A 7,129-nucleotide genomic window follows, 5' to 3' on the forward strand; every position below is an offset into this window, starting at 1 on the left:
AATGGGTCTCCATGCTTTTAATTTCAGCAGTGGAAAGGCAGAGACAGGTGGATCTCTGAGTGTAAAGCCAGCCTGGACTACATAGGGAATTACAGAACAGCCATGACTATCCTACATATAGATGCACTGTCTCAAACAGATGAATAAAAAACCCAAAGGAAGAGGGAGGAGTAGTGGTTTTCACTGTAAGAAGGCAATGAATATAATGACAACAATTATACTCTACAAACATGGTACAAATACCTTTACTTAAAGGCATAGCAAACATTTAAAATAAATACATTTTCTTTCTAGTCCCAGCTTTATATCAAATGTGTAGCAGTGGCCCGAGGGACAGCTCTTTTGTTAAATCACTAGCTTTGTAACCTGTAACCATGAAGACCTAAGTTTGATGTCCACAATCTGGCAGTGGTGCCATATTCTTGTTATCTAAGCACCAGGATGGTTGGAGACAGCAGAATCCCTGGGGCTCTAGAACTATTCTGTTTCACTTAATTGTTGGCCTTTAGACTAATGAGATACCCTGTCCCAAAGGACAAGGAAATGGAAGATGTTCTTCGAGAGAACATTGGAGATTGTCATCTGGCAACCACACAATGAGCGCACACACACACACACACACACACACACACACACACACACACACACACACACACACGTGACCTTCTCACACATATATCAACATACTTGTGTGTGCACACACAATTTATTTTAAAAATGTAGAATGAAAATTACCATGTTCTGAAAAGAATTTTATGAGGAATATGGTTTACCAGTTTTGCCATACTTGTGAAATGGGTATGCCAAGTTTATTTGTTTATATTTTTAGTCATAATGTTTTGTGAAGAATATCCAACAAGTTCTTCAATTTGTCTGTCTTGTTGAAATAAAACCCTGTGGGTTCTTTATATGACACCATTATTCAGCCTCAGTGGGCTGTTGCCCTTGATTTCATGTTTTTTTTTTTTTTTTTTTTTTTTTTTTTTTTTTTTTTTTTTTTATCATGTCTGACTAAGACTGAAACTGTAGATTGCTGACACAGGGTCTCTGATGTTAGCTCTAGCTGTCATTCCTATTGGAATGTTTTTAACACTTGGTACTTGGTAGACTAGAATCTGACATAGATATTTTTTCAGACAAATCAGAAGATGAAAAGTATCAGACATTCATTTCTGATCTCAGCTTAACCAAATATTATCTGGGAATACCTTCGTTTCTACTTGCTGAAGCAGTCTCATTGATATGTGGTTCGAACGCCATGTTAGGAAATAATTTACAAAATCCTAGACTTAGCCTAGCCAGTGATGATAATGTTTAGATAGAATAGTGCTACTGATGGGGGAGGTCCTTCTGTGAATATGTTAATCATATTGGTTGTTGTTGAATAAAGCAATGAGGCCGCAAGTTAGGCTGGACTAGGAGTCAAGGAGAATTCTGGGAAATGTAGTCACTCTCTTCCTCCTCCTCTCTTCTCTGTCCCTGCTTATATTCTGAGTCTGTCTGCTATGTCACTTCCTGCCTGGATCACAAGAGTTTACTATATCATGCTACCTGGTAGAGTCTAAAACCCATCAAGCTCAAGTAGTTCACAGTAGTTAAAGGCTAGGACTGAGAATAGAGGAAACCAGCCAGATGCTCACGGCAATCATAGAACCAAAGTTGAGGTCAACACTTAGGGAATCATGCCTTTGTGTAAAGGAATAACAACTATGCTTTTCATCTCATTAAACATGTATAAAATAGAATGTTAAACAAAATAGAAGAATTTAACTTTCCTACTTCAGTCATTATTACAGCTTACAGGGTTCACATCTGGGTAAGACTGGTCATGATTTTTGTCTCCAACAGTCTGCGTAGAACTTTCCATACTATGAGAGATATCCAGCAAGGAGGAAGCTTGCTGGTCAGTACCAATGTGATTTATTTATGTCCTCTGACCAAAATATGTGCTTGTCTTAAACAATTGACTTCTATCGCCAAGTTCTGGTGGAGAACCCAGAGTGGGGGGCAATATCCTGTATTGTTTTGGTAATATCTGGAATATGACTGACTGACATCTCAAGGGGGGATTATCCCACACATGACACTGGGCATTGTATTTAGAGCAAGATAAGAGATTCCATAATAGAGGGAGACATTATAGGCTTAAAGAGAATTCAGGCACTAGGGAAATGTCTGGAGATCTACAAAGATGACACCAACTAACAATCTAAGCAACAGAGGAGAGGCTACTTTAAATGTCCTCCCCTGATAATGAGATTGAAGACTAACTTACATCCCATCCTGTAGCCTTCATCCAGCAGCTGGTGGAAGTAGAAGCAGACACCCACAGCTAAACAATAAAATGAACTGTAATCCAGTTAAAGAGAAGGAGAAGTGATGAGCAAAGGGGTCCAGACCAGGCAGGTGAAACCCACAGAAACAGATGACCTGAACGAAAGAGAGCTCTTGGTCCCCAGACTGATAGCTGGGGATGAAACTAGCATGGGAATGAACCAGATCCCATGAATGTGGGTGTCAGTGAGGAGACCTCAGAAATCTATGGGGCCCCTTGTAGTAGATCGGTACTTATCTCAAGCATAGTAATGGACTTTGGGAGCCCATCCTGCATAGAGGGATACTTCCTGAGCCTAGACATAAGGGATGAACTAGGCCCTATCCCAAAGGATATGACAGACTCAGAAGACCCCCTATGGAAGGCCTCATCCTCCCTAGGGAGCAGAAAGGGTATGGGATAGGTAGGGTGTTAGTTGGGGTGGGGGGCAAGGGAGGAGGTGAGGGAAAGGGAACTGGAATCTTGTTTCTAATTCAAATAAAAAAATTAAAAAACATAACTTCTAAAAGGAGCATTACCTCCTGTATAGGGTAAATTCAGTTAAACTTTCATATGGGAGTTTTAGAGAATTGTTGTTCTAATAGGGATTTTTCAAACCTCCATAGCACTAGTTATTCCTTCCCTATCCTGTCCTCTGTCATACTCTCCTATCCCTCTGCACACTTAAGCCTCCCTCCCCACTGATTTCTGCTTTGATTTAATGCTGGTTCCACAGGAGAAAAAACATTGCTGGGTACTGCGAACCTGGCTAAAAACCTGTAGCTGATAAGTTCACAGGTCCTAGGCATGAACATACTACTATTCTTTCACAAAATAAACATGATATCAAACTGCCTCCTAAATCCCCATATCTATACTTATAGATTAGTGCAACTCTCAGGGTCCATTTGAAAAGTGGCTTTGGTGTTCATAGTGAAACTTACAACTTATCAAAATACAGAGAATAAATGCTAGTAACTTGTTTAGCCGCAATTGGGGCCTCTATTTTATTTCTCTGCCCAACAGCCCCTAACGGCCATTGTAAAAAAGGGGAGTGAATGATAGTAAAGGCCAGAAGTTGAGAAGGCCCAGCGCCAAACAATGTCTTCTAGGCATGTTGGAACTCTTATGCTCATGAATTCACAGCAGCTGTACATGTTTACACAACATGTAGAATATCAAGCCAGTTAACATTCCAACATGGATAAAGGAGGGGTTTGTGAAGGCCCCTCCTAACTGAGGAGCTATTGACAGTTGATGGCCTCTGTGGGAGTGAAAGTCAGTTTTATTTATGGGTACAGCTCCTGGTAGTTCAACTGTGCTCCAGTGGCTGGGCCAAGACCTCTGAGTTTATAAACTGGAACTCCATGGGATCTAAAAGAATTAAAGAGAGTACATGAAGTTGGGAGGGAAGGAGGAGTAGGTTGCATCTGAGGGGAGTGGGAGGTGAATATGATTGATGTACATAGTACGCATGTAGAAAATTCTGAAAGAACATAATATACATACATACACACATTTACATATATACTAAATATAATATATATCGTGCGTATGTATGTTCTTGTAACATTTCATTGAAAACAGAAAAAAAAAAAAGAAAATAGCCAAGACAGCCGATGAAACCCTAAAACAACTATCCAACATTAATGTTGCCTGCCTTTTAGATATAGTTTCATAACATCTGTATGCTATTCTGAGGCAGTTGGGTGACTTTTTCCCTAATAAACTGTGTTACAGAGTTCTGTAGAGAATCCATCATTTCTTTCCCATGCAGTGTTTTCTGTGTTGTTCAATAAATGCTGAGCAAAGTGTTTTGTTAGGGAGAAACAATAGGGACAAAGTCAGACACACACCCCCAGACAGGTTACAGACATGCCAGTAACCATGAACTATAGGGAAATGGAGATACTATGCAATAAATTTGGAATTCAAATTCAGACTCATTCTTAGTCATTGTAATTCAAGAGCCCACCAGTGTTTTCATTCCTTAATGTGACAGTGATGCATCTTATTGTTCTCAGAGTTTATATTTAATATATGACATGATACCAAGCCTTTCTGTGTGTGACACTGAAATGAAGAAGTCTTCCTGTGTCTACATACTATGACAACAACCAGAAAGAAGCAAGTACCTTGAGCCCTCACAACAAGAACTTTTATAAAACAGGGCCACTGCACATTTTATCACGAACTGCACCCACAAGAGTAACCCTTCTTTAGGGACAATAGGCAATTGACAATTGGAGGAGCTGGGTCATTTTCTTCAATGGTGTTCACCAATGGTAAATTGCCCTTGCTTTAAATTCAGTGATCACACATAAAAGAAGACATGGAAGTAGAGGGGGGCCTTATTGAGAAGAAGGAGGCTAGTGGGGGTGGGACAAAAACAAGGGAAAGAGTCAATAAAAATGATTAAAATTCATTATAGAATTATGTAAATGTCAATAGGAAGTATTTAATTATAGTAAAACTGCTCTCTAAAATAAGGACACTCCAATATTAAAAATGCATACATTTGCTTCTGTTTGGATAAAAGTAGAGAAAGACATCTATCTATCTAAGCATAGCATTTGATGGCATAAGGACTTCATTGGACATGTGACAGATGATTTGTTTTTGTCATGCAGAAATCCAAAGTGGGTTCATACCAATGACTATTGTTTGCCATCACAATAATAGATCCTGCTAACAGTTAGTTAGAATGTCATGTTAGATTAGGCTGCAAACAATTTCTTGGCAGCTATAATTTAACAGGTGTCATTAAAGAGTGTGACCTGTGTCTTAAAATGTCAAAGCAGCAATTAAACTCTCTCATTATGCTTTTATGAGGGGAAAATAATATTTTACAGATTTTGAGATTTGCATGACCCACGCATAAACATCAACATCAAGCAAGATGCAATTTGTTTGTTTTATTTTGTTGAATTAGGGAAGGAGATTATGTTATGTTGATAGGAATTATGGAATGTCATTGCTTGTTTACTTCTCCAGGAACAGCACAGATGAGCACACAAGAATGTCACATTGCTCAGTACGATTAGCCTGCCAAAGAGAAAACAATAACAGCCTAACAGTTTCCCTCGAGTAAACTAATTGTTATTTTTACAGCTTATTCATATTTTGTATGCTTGCATGCTATGTGTCTGTGTTTGCAGTTACACACAGAGGTCAGTCAGTAGAGGGTATCAGATCTGGAGCTGGAGTTACAGGTGGCTGTAAGCCATCCAGTATGGGTACCAGGAATGAAACCCTGCTCCTCTGCAAGAGCAACAGGTGCTCTTAACGCGGAGCCATTTCTCTGAGTCTTATGTTGCTTGTTAATTAGACATATTTCTTACAGCTAATAAAAGTAGAGTGAGAATAGTTACAATTTATGTTTGTTTTACTATTGCATTTTTCCTAATATTCTTATATTGTCCATAATGTAACAGAAGGAAACATAGTTTATATAATGACGTGTTTAAGTTTGCAAAAGGTCAGCAGAAATTCTGTTTGAACACATAACATTTACTACAGTTTGCCACATCCCAGATGCTGTACTAAGTGCTTTCCATGTATGGTTTTATCTAACCTTCCACCACTAACATGAAGAAGAATATTGATTCATATTCTGTAGTACTTTCTTGAGTGTTATAAATTATGATAGTTAATATTCAAATGAAAGGTTTCTATTTTATAATTTTTATTTATTATTATTTTGTGTACCACAAAATATTTTGAAACCAACATCTGTGTTGATCACTGCAACCTTCATAGTTGCAAAGAAATGGAACCAGTCTAGAAATCCACCAGTGGATGAACATATAAAGAAAGTATGGAATTTTATGTACACAACAGAATTTTATGTGGCTGTGAAATATATGTTGGAAGAATGAATTCCTGATATTTGCAGAAAAACAAATGAAAAGGGAAATTATGATGCTAAGTGAAACAAACCAGATTCAGAAAGAAGAATCCACCTCATGATTTTCTCTCATACGCAGAAATAGGTGTGTGTGTGTGTGTGTGTGTGTGTGTGTGTGTGTGTGTGTGTGTGTGTGTGTGTGTGTTTGAGTTTGAACATGAAAGAACAACCTTGTAGAGTCAATTCTCTCCCCTTACCTTTACATATTGATCAGTCACCAGCCCTGACAGGGTGGAGAATCAGAGCAGACATGCATCTGGGTCCATCTTTGAGGGAGTACTTGGATCAGATTAACTGAGGTAGGAAAACTCACCCATAATGTGGGCAAGAGATTTCCATGCCCTTGGGGCAAGACTAAATAAAAAGAAGAAAGTAAGCTGAGTACCAGCCTTCAGCTCCTTTTGCTCTTGCTGTGGATGCAGTGTGAGCATGCCCTTGCAAACACGACATCCCCTACATGATGGACTGCAACTTCAAAATGTGAACCCAAATAAGTTCTCCCTTCTTTAAGTTATTTTTGTTGGTTTTTTTGTCACAGCAACAAGAAAAAAGCAACCATCTACATTGTTAGCTTAATGACCCATGTTCATGAAAAAATTCAGAGAAGTAGAAGCAATATCCCAGGCTTTGGGGCTGGACCATGTGTTTAGGCTTTACAAAATAGCTTGTGATTCATTCTCCTAAAGGAAGGAATATAGGGGCCAATATATTCCACAGAATAAGTAAATACACAAGCCAAGCTCTGCTTTATTCTGTTCCCCACTTTTTTTAATGAGTAAAAGTTAATGTCTAAAAGCAAACACATTGTGGAGAAATTCAATGTGACAAAGGAAAACCGAGAATTGAGAAGCTGAAAACTATAATGTGATTTTTTATTTTACCTGTCATAATTTTACTGAAAGGTCAAC

This window comes from Cricetulus griseus, chromosome 5 (assembly GCF_003668045.3).
Source record: "Cricetulus griseus strain 17A/GY chromosome 5, alternate assembly CriGri-PICRH-1.0, whole genome shotgun sequence".
In the NCBI taxonomy this organism is placed as follows: domain Eukaryota; kingdom Metazoa; phylum Chordata; class Mammalia; order Rodentia; family Cricetidae; genus Cricetulus; species Cricetulus griseus.